The sequence below is a fragment of the Pseudophryne corroboree genome, chromosome 3, assembly GCF_028390025.1.
Source record: "Pseudophryne corroboree isolate aPseCor3 chromosome 3, aPseCor3.hap2, whole genome shotgun sequence".
Taxonomy (NCBI): Eukaryota; Metazoa; Chordata; class Amphibia; order Anura; family Myobatrachidae; genus Pseudophryne; species Pseudophryne corroboree.
In genome coordinates, this window is record NC_086446.1 from 543,696,472 (window position 1) to 543,710,106 (window position 13,635).

Below are 13,635 nucleotides of genomic sequence, written 5' to 3' on the forward strand. Positions count from 1 at the left end.
ATGATAGCTTCTTACGAAGCAGAATTCCATTCGGCAGGTTCCATGCAAGAACCTTTCAGTGGGACCTCTTGGACAAGTGGTCGGGATCGCATCTTCAGATGCATCGGCTGATACCCTGGTCCTTGGAGACAGGGTTATCTCTACTGTGGTGGCTGCAGAGTGCTCATCTTCAAGAGGGCCGCAGATTTGGCATACAGGACTGGGTCCTGGTAACCACGGATGCCAGCCTTCGAGGCTGGGGGGCAGTCACACAGGGAAGAAATTTCCAAGGACTTTGGTCAAGTCAGGAGTCGTCCCTACACATAAATATTCTGGAACTGAGGGCCATTTACAATGCCCTAAGTCTGGCAAGGCCTCTGCTTCAAAACCAGCCGGTACTGATCCAATCAGACAACATCACGGCAGTCGCCCATGGAAACCGACAGGGCGGCACAAGAAGCAGGATGGCGATGGCAGAAGCCACAAGGATTCTCCGATGGGCGGAAAATCACGTCTTAGCACTGTCAGCAGTGTTCATTCCGGGAGTGGTCAACTGGGAAGCAGACTTCCTCAGCAGACACGACCTACACCCGGGAGAGTGGCGACTTCATCCAGAAGTCTTCCAACTGTTGGTAAACTGTTGGGAAAGACCACAGGTGGACATGATGGCGTCCCGCCTAAACAAAAAATTAGATATTGCGCCAGGTCAAGGGACCCTCAGGCGATAGCTGTGGACGCTCTAGTGACACCGTAGGTGTACCAGTCGGTTTATGTATTCCCTCCTCTGCCTCTCATACCAAAGGTACTGAGAATAATAAGAAGACGAGGAGTAAGAAAGATACTCGTGGTTCCGGATGGGCCAAGAAGAGCTTGGTACCCAGAACTTCAAGAAATGATATCAGAGGACCCATGGCCTCTACCGCTCAGACAGGATCTGCTACAGCAGGGGCCCTGTCTGTTCCAAGACTTACCGCGGCTGCGTTTGACGGCATGGCGGTTGAATTCCGGATCCTAAAGGAAAAGGGCATTCCGGAGGAAGTCATTCCTACGCTGATAAAAGCCAGGAAAGAAGTAACCGCAAACCATTATCACCGTATTTGGCGAAAATATGTTGCGTGGTGTGAGGCCAGGAAGGCCCCAACAGAGGAATTTTAGCTGGGTCGTTTTCTGCACTTCCTACAGTCAGGAGTGACTATGGGCCTAAACTTGGGTTCCATTAAGGTCCAGATTTCGGCTCTGTCGATTTTCTTCCAGAAAGAACTGGCTTCACTGCCTGGAGTTCAGACATTTGTAAAGGGAGTGCTACATATTCAGCCCCCTTTTGTGCCTCCTGTGGCACCTTGGGATCTCAACGTGGTGTTGAGTTTCCTAAAATCACATTGGTTGAGCCACTTAAAACTGTGGATTTGAAATATCTCACGTGGAAAGTGGTCATGTTATTGGCCTTGGCTTCGGCCAGGCGTGTGTCAGAATTGGCGGCTTTGTCATGTAAAAGCCCTTATCTGATTTTCCATATGGATAGGGCAGAATTGAGGACTCGTCCCCAGTTTCTCCCTAAGGTGGTATCAGCTTTTCACTAGAACCAACCTATTGTAGTGCCTGCGGCTACTAGGGACTTGGAAGATTCCAAGTTACTGGACGTAGTCAGGGCCTTAAAAATTTATATTTCCAGGACGGCTGGAGTCAGGAAAATTGACTCGCTTTTTATCCTGTAGGCACCCAACAAAATAGGTGCTCCTGCTTCTAAGCAGACTATTGCTCGCTGAATTTGTAGCACAATTCAGCTGGAGCATTCTGCGGCTGGATTGCCGCATCCTAAATCAGTAAAAGCCCATTCCACGAGGAAAGTGGGCTCATCTTGGGCGGCTGCCCGAGGGGACTCGGCTTTACAACTTTGCCGAGCTGCAACTTGGTCAGGGGCAAACACGTTTGCAAAATTCTACAAATTTGATACCCTGGCTGAGGAGGACCTTGAGTTCTCTCATTCGGTGCTGCAGAGTCATCCGCACTCTCCCGCCCGTTTGGGAGCTTTGGTATAATCCCCATGGTCCTTACGGAGTTCCCAGCATCCACTAGGACGTCAGAGAAAATAAGATTTTACTCACCGGTAAATCTATTTCTCGTAGTCCGTAGTGGATGCTGGGCGCCCATCCCAAGTGCGGATTGTCTGCAATACTTGTATGTAGTTATTGCCTAACTAAGGGTTATTGTTGAGCCATCTGTTGAGAGGCTCAGTTATATTTCATACTGTTAACTGGGTATAGTATCACAAGTTATACGGTGTGATTGGTGTGGCTGGTATGAGTCTTACCCGGGATTCAAAATCCTTCCTTATTGTGTCAGCTCTTCCGGGCACAGTATCCTAACTGAGGCTTGGAGGAGGGTCATAGTGGGAGGAGCCAGTGCACACCAGGTAGTCTAAAAGCTTTCTTTTAGTTGTGCCCAGTCTCCTGCGGAGCCGCTATTCCCCATGGTCCTTACGGAGTTCCCAGCATCCACTACGGACTACGAGAAATAGATTTACCGGTGAGTAAAATCTTATTATCATTAAACAAAATTTGTAAAAAAAAAAAAATTTTCTCTGAAAAAAAAAATAAAAAAAAATGATGATACCTTTTAAAAGCATCCGGTACTTTCCTTATATGCACTGACAGCCTTCTATAGGATTTTTTTTTGTGGTCCAGGAAGGTCTCCCCACTTTTTCATGCAATTCTCCTAGATTACATTTTGTAGAAAATGTGCTCTCCCTTGCGGCGAGTAACGCAAATAGGCATTCCTTATTGGATTTTGCAGTTTTCGGATGCACGCATTTGTGCAAAGTCTGTGAGTATCATGAAACAAAGTCTCATTCACAGACTCGCACCTAATTGGATTGAGTCCTATGAATATAATTGCCACCACATATTTAGACACCATGGGCGGGATGTACTAATGTACATCGCTGCCCATCGCCGCCCTGCGCCACGATGCTGATCGCATATGTACTAACATATGCGATCAGCATTGCGGAGGACAGCTCTTCCGATAAGAGCTGTCCCCCGCGATGCACAGCGGCAGCCTGACTTCTGGGATTCGGCCCCAGAAATCAGTCTGCGCATGCGCGGGGTGATGGGGGCGGCCGCAGGGCATGCTGGGAGGGATCCGATCGGATCCCTCACACAGCGCCGCGGAGAGAAGCCCATAGGCTTCTATGGACTATCGCCAGCTAAAGCTGGCGAACAACCACCGCGGCGCTGACCTGGCAGCCGGGCGATAGTACATCAGGAAAATGCGGTAAACAGGGGGTTTACCGCTTAGTACATCCCGCCCCATGAAACTTACTGCAGTAATACAGAACACTGCACCTCGGTAGATCATTTATGAAAAAATAAATTAAAAAATCCCCCTAGCGATGAGTAGTGAAATTGTGTGCAAGTATGGGGTATGAATTTGACTTCACTGGTACCATAATGCTCTATGGCAATTATACTGTAAATCCTTATTGCACATGCACAGACCAGAGAAGCCACGCATGCACACTCACCCGTTTGGGTTGACGGGGAGCAGCCTGCTTATCCTGTCTGGACGTTACTTTGTGATAATAACCCCATCCTGAGATTACATAGGGGTATATTCAATTAGGGTCGAAAACTGCCGTCTATCGAAAAGACGTCAGTTTTCGACTTTTTAAGGTCGAATAGTGATTCGACCTATTCAGTCCCAGCTGTTTTTATTCGGCAAGTCGTGGAATTCTACTTGTCGAATAGTATGTGAATCGGCGGTATAGCTGCCGATTCACGTACTTTTGAGTGAAACGGGGACCCCTCTCCTCCTCTGGGTCCCTCATCTCAATTTGACTTTTTGAAAGTCATATTGAGATGAGATTGAACAGGGGTTGTCGGATCCATTCCAACAAATACATATCGGAATGGATCCGACCCTAATTGAATACCCCATAATGTTTTTATCAGTAACTGTGAAAAGCATAGCTGTGCATACATTGTGGTAAATACATCAGTCTATGTAGGCTGCTCATATTATCGCTTTAACCTGGGACACTCATGAATTACACAGGTTCTGTGGCTGCTTACAACCAGGTGAAATGCAGGCTTGTAGTCAACCAACCACAGAACCTGTGTAATCCATGAGTGTCCCAAGTTAAAGGGATAATATGGTCAGCCTATATAATGGGGCAGCAGCAAGGAGAGAAAATAGAGGGACCACAGGTGTAATCAATGACTTCTCTGCAGTTTTCCTCTTGTTAAGCAGCACCGTTCAGTGATAACACTTTTCTCTGGAGAAAGGGGATATCAATGCTTGATAAATAGACTCCCTTAGCACATTACAAGCCACTCTAGTTAAGAGAGAGAGAAAAAAAAAATCACTACATTTTAATTGCTGTATTTAGTACATTCCCATAATGTCATTATTATGTGTATATATATATATATATATATATATATATATATATATATATATATATATATATATATATATATATATATATATATATATATATAGCACAGTCCAACCCATCCCGCTCTAGTTCTACACAAGTACATTAATCCTACTCTACTTCTTACAGAGTACAGTCCTCCCTCTCAGTGTTTTTCTCACTACAGAGTACAGTCCTTCACTCCACTTATTGCTCACTATGGGGGTCATTCCGACCCGATCGCTCGCTGCAGTTTGTCGCAGCGCAGCAATCGGGTTGGAACTGCGCATGCACCGGCACGGCAGTCGTCGGTGCCCAGCGATCGCCTCTGAGACAGAGGCGGTCGCTGGGCGGGAGGGGGCTGAACTGCGGCGTTAAGCCGCCGTTTAGTAGGCGCGGTCCGGCCAACGCAGGCGTGGCGCGGCAGCTGCGTGACGACTCACGCAGCCGCTGCGGCCAGCGGCAGCGACGCACAACTCCTGGCCAGCCGCAGGAGCTGCGCTGGCCGGGAGTTACTCCACAGATACAAAGGCATCGCCTCTGTGCGATGCTTTTGTATTTGTGTGGGGGAGGGCCAGCACGGACATGCGGGGAGCACTAGCCCTGTGCTGGGCGTCCCCCCGCATGTCTGAGTTTACGATCGTAGCTGTGCTAAATTTAGCACAGCTACGATCAACTCGGAATGACCCCCTATATACACAGTACCAGTAAAAAGTTTGGACACATTTTCTCATTCAATTAAATGCGTGTGTGTGTGTGTATATATATATATATATATATATATATATATATATATATACACACACACACACACACACACACATATATACATCACACTCTACACTGGTAGAGTATCCTGGTAAATATTTTTACCCTACCCCACCCCTCCTGCAGCCCAAAACTAACCTCCCACTCCGGCATAAGTAGAAAATGTTAAACCAGTGGGTGCTTACACTAGATTACAATTTACTCCACAATAATGTGAGGCACATATATGGCTGCTATATCTAGACTGATTGCGCAATCGTGTGGCTCTATATTTTTATACTCCCCCCTCCTGCAGCCTAACCCCGACCCCGACCCCCCCCCCCCCCCAACCCCTGCAGCCTTATGCTAGGTCTCCCCCTACTGCCTAACCTGCTGTACTTACGATCGCGCTGTCGGTCTTCTGACCGTCAAGATCCCGATTGCTGGTATTTTGACCGCATCCCATATAACAACTCCACTTCTTGCTCACTAATGCCCCCTTTACACTGCCAGCATATAACACGGGTTATTGTACATAAGCGTGCATAACCCGTGTTGCTGCTCGGTGTAAAAGGGCAGAGTACGAATAATCCGGGTTGACTGACCGGTATTCCAACTCGGGTAGATTGCAGGGTTGAACACAAGTTCAACCCAGCAAACTGTGCAGTGTAAACGGTAGCCGGGTCGCATCAACTTGGCTTCCTGTTTACAGAGAATGTACAGGTGGCGCTTGGAGATCCCCCCGCCGCGTCATCGGCTACGTCATCAACCCGTCAATAAGCCAGGTTGGAGACGGCAGTGGGAAAGGGGCCTGACGCGTGTCACAGCCGGGTAGCATCCGTGTCAAGCTTCTGTGACCCGCAATTTTAGAGTAAAAGAGGTATAAGCAAAACAACACCCCATCACTTCCTCCCAATCACTGTTCCTGCACACTGTGCAACCCCCCCCAACCCAACCTGCCCCCACTGTTACACACACATGTAGCACTAAAGCAAAAAGAGCAAGTAGCTGTGCACCTGGACAAACCATAGTGGGTGGGGGGTTTGAATGCAGGGTAAATACTGGATGCTTTGAATGTAGCCCACACAGCTTTATTTATGCACAGCACTTTAGATTTGAGTTTGGACACATGCCACTCACATCTAAATCTCTGCACGTTGTAAATCTGCCCCACCTGCAGTGCAGCATGGTTTTGCCAATTACTTGCTCATTTATTTCTGTACTCTCACCACAATCAGACCCACCACTGTGTAACATTCAGTCTTTGTTTTCCTCACTAGGCACTTTCATTTTAGAAACTAATTTCTGTAAAAGAAAGATAACTGTTTGCACTGAATTCTGAAAAGCAAAGGGAATACATATAAACAAACTTATTCTGCATGGCACCCAAAAAAAAAAAAGTATCAAGCTTTGGTATTCACGAATAGGGCAGACTCCAAGTCACATCAGTATCCCAAATTTCTGTTACAGACTTTTAGGATCCTCCTATTTCAGATGCAGAAAAAATATCATCCGGACGGACAATGGAACTAAACAAATAAATCTGTGGACAGCACGGCATAATATAATGCTTCAGAACAAGGAGACAGAGCTTAGAAGTATTGCTCAGATTTGTCCTTTTCAGCTTTTCATGTTTCTGATCCCCCTGTCACTTTCCATCTCTCCATCAAAGCAACCTTCCCTCTTTCTCTCACTCCCCACTCTTCCTCCCTCCTCCCCACACCCCTTCCTTTTCTGCGGTTCTGGGTGTCGCCACTCCTCTTTGATCTCCGCTTTTTTTGGCATCCTCCTTTTTTTTCTCAAAACCACAGGCAGTGTCCATGAAGTGGGTGAAGGGGGAGAAAGGGTAAATAGAGGCCCACATCGCTAGTAAAGGGCAACAAAACTGGTAATAAAAATTAGTGTACTCTGGTAAAAAGCCTCCTGCAAGAAATCATTTTATTGGAGAAACAAAAAAAAGAGTTTGAAATAGTGATTGCTTCCATCGGAGGTCAGACACATCCCAGCATTCTGCCAGGAGATGCCATGACTTCTAGTTCCACAAAAGCTGGAGAGCTACATGTAAAGCTTTACAAAGCAAAAATAATAAAAAGAACTTCAGTCCAGTTGTAAAATACTGCAGTGATGACTGGTGCTTTATAATTTAATGTTAATAAAAGGAATAAAGGTGTAGATTTGCCAGTGTCTAAAGCCACCACGATCTGTGCCATTTCGGCCATAATGGAGTCCAAATAGTGCAACTGCATTCTCACATTCCCAACTGACAGCTGAAAATTTGCAATCACACACTGATCAGAACTGGCAGTCCTCCAGTGTATATAAACACTGCTATTTAGGGCCAATATAGAACAAGGCAGCCTAATTGGCCAACAATATTTTAAAGTTTATCGGTACCTTACAGTTCAACTTTTTATAACTTTGGCTCTGTTTCAGAGTTACCTTTATAAACGTAACATGTGCAAATCAGAACAGAACAACACATACTTGCCTACCTGACCCTCTCCATGAGGGAGAAAATGCTCTGTTCCTGGACTTTCCTGGTAATGTATGATTGCCATCACCTGTGGTGAAACGCCTTTCTTATCAATTAACTAGCTCACCACAGGTGATGGCAATCATACATTACCAGGAAAGTCCAGGAACAGAGCATTTTCTCCCTCATGGCGAGGGTCAGGTAGGCAAGTATGGAACAATAGTAGAGACCATCCCTGGCATCCCCAACCTCACTAGCATTAGGGAGCTAAAAAACTGCATCATTTACCCTTATAGGATTTGCAGTGTCTACACTAACCGCACACACAGTGTTGTAAGCACCTGTGCCTGTTTGTCCTCCACCCTCATTAAGTATCCAATGATATCTCCTATACCAGGTTCAGAGAAAAAAGCAACCCACAAATGCGGAACATTTAAATTTATTGATAACTTCACTGGAAAAAATTCAAACAAACGTTGTTTTTTACTGACATATTTAACTGTGCAATAGTAACAAGATATAGAAAAATGTCAATAGAATTTTGTTAAATTATTATATATTTTATTAAACCCATCGAGAAATGTAACATGCAAATGAAGGAACTGTTTGTAACCCTAGGGAAGAAAAGCAGGCGACTGTACTGCTCTAGAACTGGGTATTTACTGCACAAACACATGATCTGGGTCACGAGTGCCAGGACATTGTGAATGCACATATGGAATCCTCGCCGTTACCATATGACATCTTGATGTTCCTTCACTGCCACTTCATGTCACCAGCTCAGCAGTGCAGTCACACACAATCCTTACTGCTCCTTAACTACACACACGTGGCACCCTCAGCACTACTTCAAAGTCCCACATGGCATTATCAAAGCACATCCACCACACCTCAGTCTTACCCAGCTACTCTGTATAGCTTCCACAACACTGAATTCCCAATGTGTATACACTTGTGCATCATACTGTACAGAAAAAAATGTTATGACAATAATGCACAATAGATAGCAAACTTTTACTGTTTTACTCTTTTACTGTGTATTAGTAATGCATTTCCTTCATTTTTGGGTGGGGATAGTATAAATCACAAGAAAGCTTCTGGGTGGTATACAGAAAAGCAAGTAGCATCCTGAAAAAGAATGAAAACGCCAATGGGTGTAGTAAAACTTGAAACAGCAGTAACTAGCGTCAGACCTGTTCCCAAAACAGTTTTATAAAGCATCATTGCTATGAACCCTTAGATACATTTTTCGTAAGTCACCCTGGACATTATTTGGCATAGGAAGGTTACAACACGCACAATAGAAAAGGACTGGACTATGTCCTAGATAAAACAGCAATACTGGCTGCAATTAGAGTATTATTATTATTATTATTATTATTAGTTATTTTTATAGCGCACACATATTCCGCAGCGCTTTACAGAGAATATTTGTCCATTCACATCAGTCTACTAGTATCCCACAAACATCTATAAAGGTGAGAATTGTGACATAGACTTCATTCAGTTATAGATAGGTTGTAGAGTTGTATTACTATGTTTTTTTCAGCGCAATAAGGCATACATATAATTATATACACATTGTATGTATTATGTCATTTACATTCAGTTTCACAGTATGCAAAATGCCTGAAGACTGATTAATCCAAAATGGGATACAGTCATTAGGTCGACAACACTTAGGTCGACCACTATTGGTCAACGTGCATTAGGTCGACATGGTCATTATGTCGACACGGGAAAAGGTGGACATGAGTTTTTCAGATTTTTTTTTCTTACTTTTTTTAACTTTTCATACTTTACGATCCACATGGACTACGATTGGGAACGGTAACCTGTGCCGAGCGCAGCGGTAGCAGAGCGAGGCACCTTGCCTTCGCTCGCCATGCGAGGGGACACAGTGCACTAATTGGGGTTCCCCGTCACTTTATTTAGAAAACTACATCAAAAAAAGTAAAAAAACTCTAGTCAACCTTTTTCCATGTCGACCTAATGCATGCCGACCAATAGTGGTCGACCTAATGACTGTCGACCTAGTGACCCATACCCTCCCAAATATAGCCTGGGCTCAATGTAACATTATTTCACTGTACTGTGATTTTATCATCTTCACTAGAAACACTGTCACTTTTATCTGCTCACCATAATTTGTATATTGCCATTTATTCACCAGTTATACAGCACTACGAAGGCTGACATATAAACAGTACAAATTCCATTCCTGTTCCCTAGAACTCCTACAGTCACCAATAGTGAGCTGGGCATCTTCATCACTTCTTCAGTGTACCTTCCACAAGTCCGAAGAAGTAGAACACTTGTAATTGTGAGATCCTCTATAAATTGTTGCACACAGGAAAACTGGAAAAGCCAAATTGCTCACCAACAGAATAGGCTTTATTTTAAATATTACTGGGGAAAAAAATAAAAAAAACAGAAATCTTACCTTACAAATTGCAAACCAATGTACTCCAATATGTTCTTGGAGGGCTGCAGTGTACGTTCTGATGGAGAAGGTTTTGTTCTTGGTTCAGAATGCCTTTGAGTGATAGCTGAGTGGCATGAGCAGAGGAGGGCAGGTGCTGACTGGTGCCCAGTGCAGGGATGAAGTTAGACAGGAGAATATCCTCTCAGCATAAGAGACGTTCCAGGGAATTAGGATGCTGGTCAGAATGGGAAGAGTCAAACCTAAAATGGGCACAAGTAGGGTGTAAACCCCCTAGCAAAAGCCAGTGGTCTATAAGGCTGGGTGCTGAATGAATCCACCTTTGGAGGTTATGGGTGGGTGGGAGATAATTTGGGACCCCACACCCTCTCCAGTTACAAGGACAGACCGTAGGTGAGGACTGGAGAGCAGAATACGGGGGAACAGTGTGTGAGGCTCACACAGAGCACATTCAAGATTTGGAAACTGGAAAGGGAGGAGGGGGCTTTAAATTAACCCTTTCAGGGCTGCCCGGGCCTCCCCCTCCCATAGACTAGCCTGCCATTTCCTCATTAAAGAGCCGTTAAAGTCATTAATGTCGAGTCACATTAGGGGTCTTTTGCGGGTAAATGGGAAGTAATTTGAGAGGCGCTGAAAGTTTCAAAAGACTGAACTGCTGGAGATTAGATCAGCGTGTCCCACATCCGTCCCAGGGATCAGGGCTGAGATGGAGCCGGGGAGGGGGAGGGGGAGGGAGGAGAGCCGCCGTGGGCGCACAGACAGGAGAAGATATTCCTAATAATATAGGGGAGGGGGATGAGGTGCATCACTGAGGGATGGGATCGACATATCACCACACACACGTACTGTATACCTAGATATGAAGGCTGCACATGGCTGGAGACTGTCACCAAACCCTCATTACATTGTACACTCAATTATACACGTGTGTCATTACCTGTATAGTACACCAATCTATGACCCTGGCAGTGAACACAGGCCTAATCCAGTGCCCTGGGCATTCACTCACCTGTACTTAGGTAAATGGAGTTCCCCAAGGTAAAAAGTTACAGGTAACAATTACAAAAACATACATGGAAGTTTCAGGAGATGATGGAGTACCCCAGCCAGAGGACTTACCGGCTCAATATGGTGATGCATTTATCTGTTATTAATGAACAACTCATATGTGCAGTCTATTCAGTTGAATTGTGGCTAATCACTTCCTACCATTAGGAAGTCCTATTCTCTATAGATGGAAACATGCCTGAAGCACAAAGAGATTTACATAACACTAGGACAGACTGGTAAGAGATGAATACACATTATTCAGGGCTGGGAGTAGTTTAGGTAGATTGATGGCCTTTGTAATTGTAACAGCCATAGCAGAACGATACCTCAGAATAGTAGGGACCTATTTACATTAGTTTTCAGTCTACTTCAAATATAGAGTTAAATAACTTAATTTCCCAGCGTAACCTGCTATTATTTCCCCATTATAGACGACCTTTCAGGGCTCCTGTACAAGAGCACTGAAAACCAACGCCTGTAAAATGTATTGACAGCTTGTGCTGTGGGGGGTCATTCCGAGTTGATCGCTCGCTAGCAGTTTTTAGCAGCCGTGCAAACGCTATGCCGCCGCCCACTGGGAGAGTATTTTAGTTTAGCAGAAGTGCTAACGAAAGGATCGCAGAGCGGCTACAAAGTTTTTTTGTGCAGTTTCTGAGTAGCTCAAAACCTACTCAGCGCTTGCGATCGCTTCAGACTGTTCAGTTCCTGTTTTGACGTCACAAACACGCCCTGCATTCGCCCAGCCACGCCTGCGTTATTCCTGGCACGCCTGCGTTTGTCCGAACACTCCCTGAAAATGGTTAGTTGACACCCAGAAACGCCCACTTCATGTCAATCACTCTGCGGTCAGCAGTGCGACTGAAATGCTTCGCTAGACCCTGTGTGAAACGACATCATTCGTTGTGTTAGTACGTCGCGTGTGCGCATTGCGCCGCATGCGCAGAAGTGCCTTTTTTTGCCTCATCGCTGCAACAGCGAACGAATGCAGCTAGCGATCAAATCGGAATGACCCCCTGTGTCCTTGCTTTTAACAGAGCAGTAGAGAGGTGTTTCCATTGATTCCAAAATGTAGTATGTATGTAAGGAGCACACCCATAGACTCCAGTATATTTTACTAAGGAATCTATTTACTAAGCCGTGGATGGAGATAATGTACCAGCCAATCAGCTCCTAACTGTCATGTCACAGGCTGTGTTTAAAAAATGGCAGTTAGGAGCTGGTTGGCTGGTACTTTATCACCATGCACTTTATCTCCATCCAAGGCTTAGTAAATAGACCCCTGAGTGTTAATGCTTGTAATTGCTGCAGGCATTGTCAAACATGTCGCATAGCAAAGTGAACACCTAGGGGGGTATTCAGTTGTTTGAAAAGTCAGTTGGGTGTCTGTTTTTTTCTATTTAATAGACAGGGGGGGGGGAACAGACACCCAACCGACTTTTCAAACAATTGAATATCCCCATAGAAAGTGTTTACTGGTTCATTTGCTTAAATGATGTGACTATCAATGTTACAGTGTGTTTAATAGGCTTCAAGCACACGCGTTAAATGCATAAAATTGACACCTGCTATAAGACTGTACACTGTCAACAACACTTACCCATTGTTGTGTGTCATATGCATATCAGTGACGTGCGGTGAGGTCAGTGGCTGGGGAGGGACCGGCAGCTAAAAACACCCCCCCCCCCCCCCCCCATTGAGGGAAAAATAATAAAAAAAATGTGTAGTCCCCCCACACACCACTAAAAGCACCAGGCAGAACCAGTGTGGGGTCCCCCTGCCATGCCAATAAAGTGCCCCCCAACCAGTCAGCCCAGTGCTATGTCCCGCACCCCTGGTGGCGGTGGGTGCAGGGTTCATTGTATGCTAATATTGTTCTTTACAGGTGGCCTACAGGTCCCAGCAAGCCGCCCATGCATGCTGGCACTTGGAGAACCACAAGTGCCAGCATGCCCGGACATAAAGGGCCCGCTGGCACCAGTAGTCCTCCTGTAAAGAAAATATTTAAAAAAACCACAACACCGTCTTTAAAAAAAAGTTTTATTACACAGGGTCTTCACCTGGGGACGGCGGCCTTTAAGCTCTTTTATGTGGCCGCCGCCTTCCCAGGGCTTCCGGCGTCTTCACCTGGGGGGGCGCCACCTCCCCAGGGCTTCCGGCGTCTTCACCTGGGAGGCGGCAGCCTTTAAGCTCTTTTGCATGGCCGCGTCACCCCAGTGCTTCCGGCATCTTCACCTGATGGGCGGCGGCAGCTAAGCTCTTTTGCATAGCCGCCACCCATCCAGGACTTCGGCGTCTTCACCTGGTGGGCGGCGGCTGCTAAGCTCTTCTGCATAGCCGCCGCCCATCCAGGACTTCCACGGCGCCTTCTTTCTTCCGGAGCTCTTCACTGCTCCTCCTCCGCCATCGGACTGACGCCGCTGCCTCGTTCTGACTTATATAAGACAGCGGGAGTGGGTGGGGTGATGACATGGCAAGCCGTGATTAGCTCACGGCGGCCATCTTGCATTTAAAAAATGACGCTGAGGCGCC

The 13,635-nt window shown here is 45.9% G+C and overlaps 1 protein-coding gene across 4 annotated transcripts in view; it reads right to left on the reverse strand.

Moving 5' to 3' along the window:
• Nucleotides 1-11,260, reverse strand: part of NOTUM (notum, palmitoleoyl-protein carboxylesterase) — an 80,994-nt gene extending 69,734 nt beyond the window's left edge. Inside the window, exons 1-2 of one of the 4 annotated variants that reach the window (XM_063961224.1) lie at nt 11,066-11,165; nt 10,057-10,298 (exon numbers count right to left, since the gene is read on the reverse strand). The gene's annotated coding sequence lies outside the window, so the exon portion shown is untranslated. The other 3 variants (XM_063961226.1, XM_063961225.1, XM_063961223.1) reach the window with 3 other exon arrangements.
• Nucleotides 11,261-13,635: the final 2,375 nt, after the last annotated feature.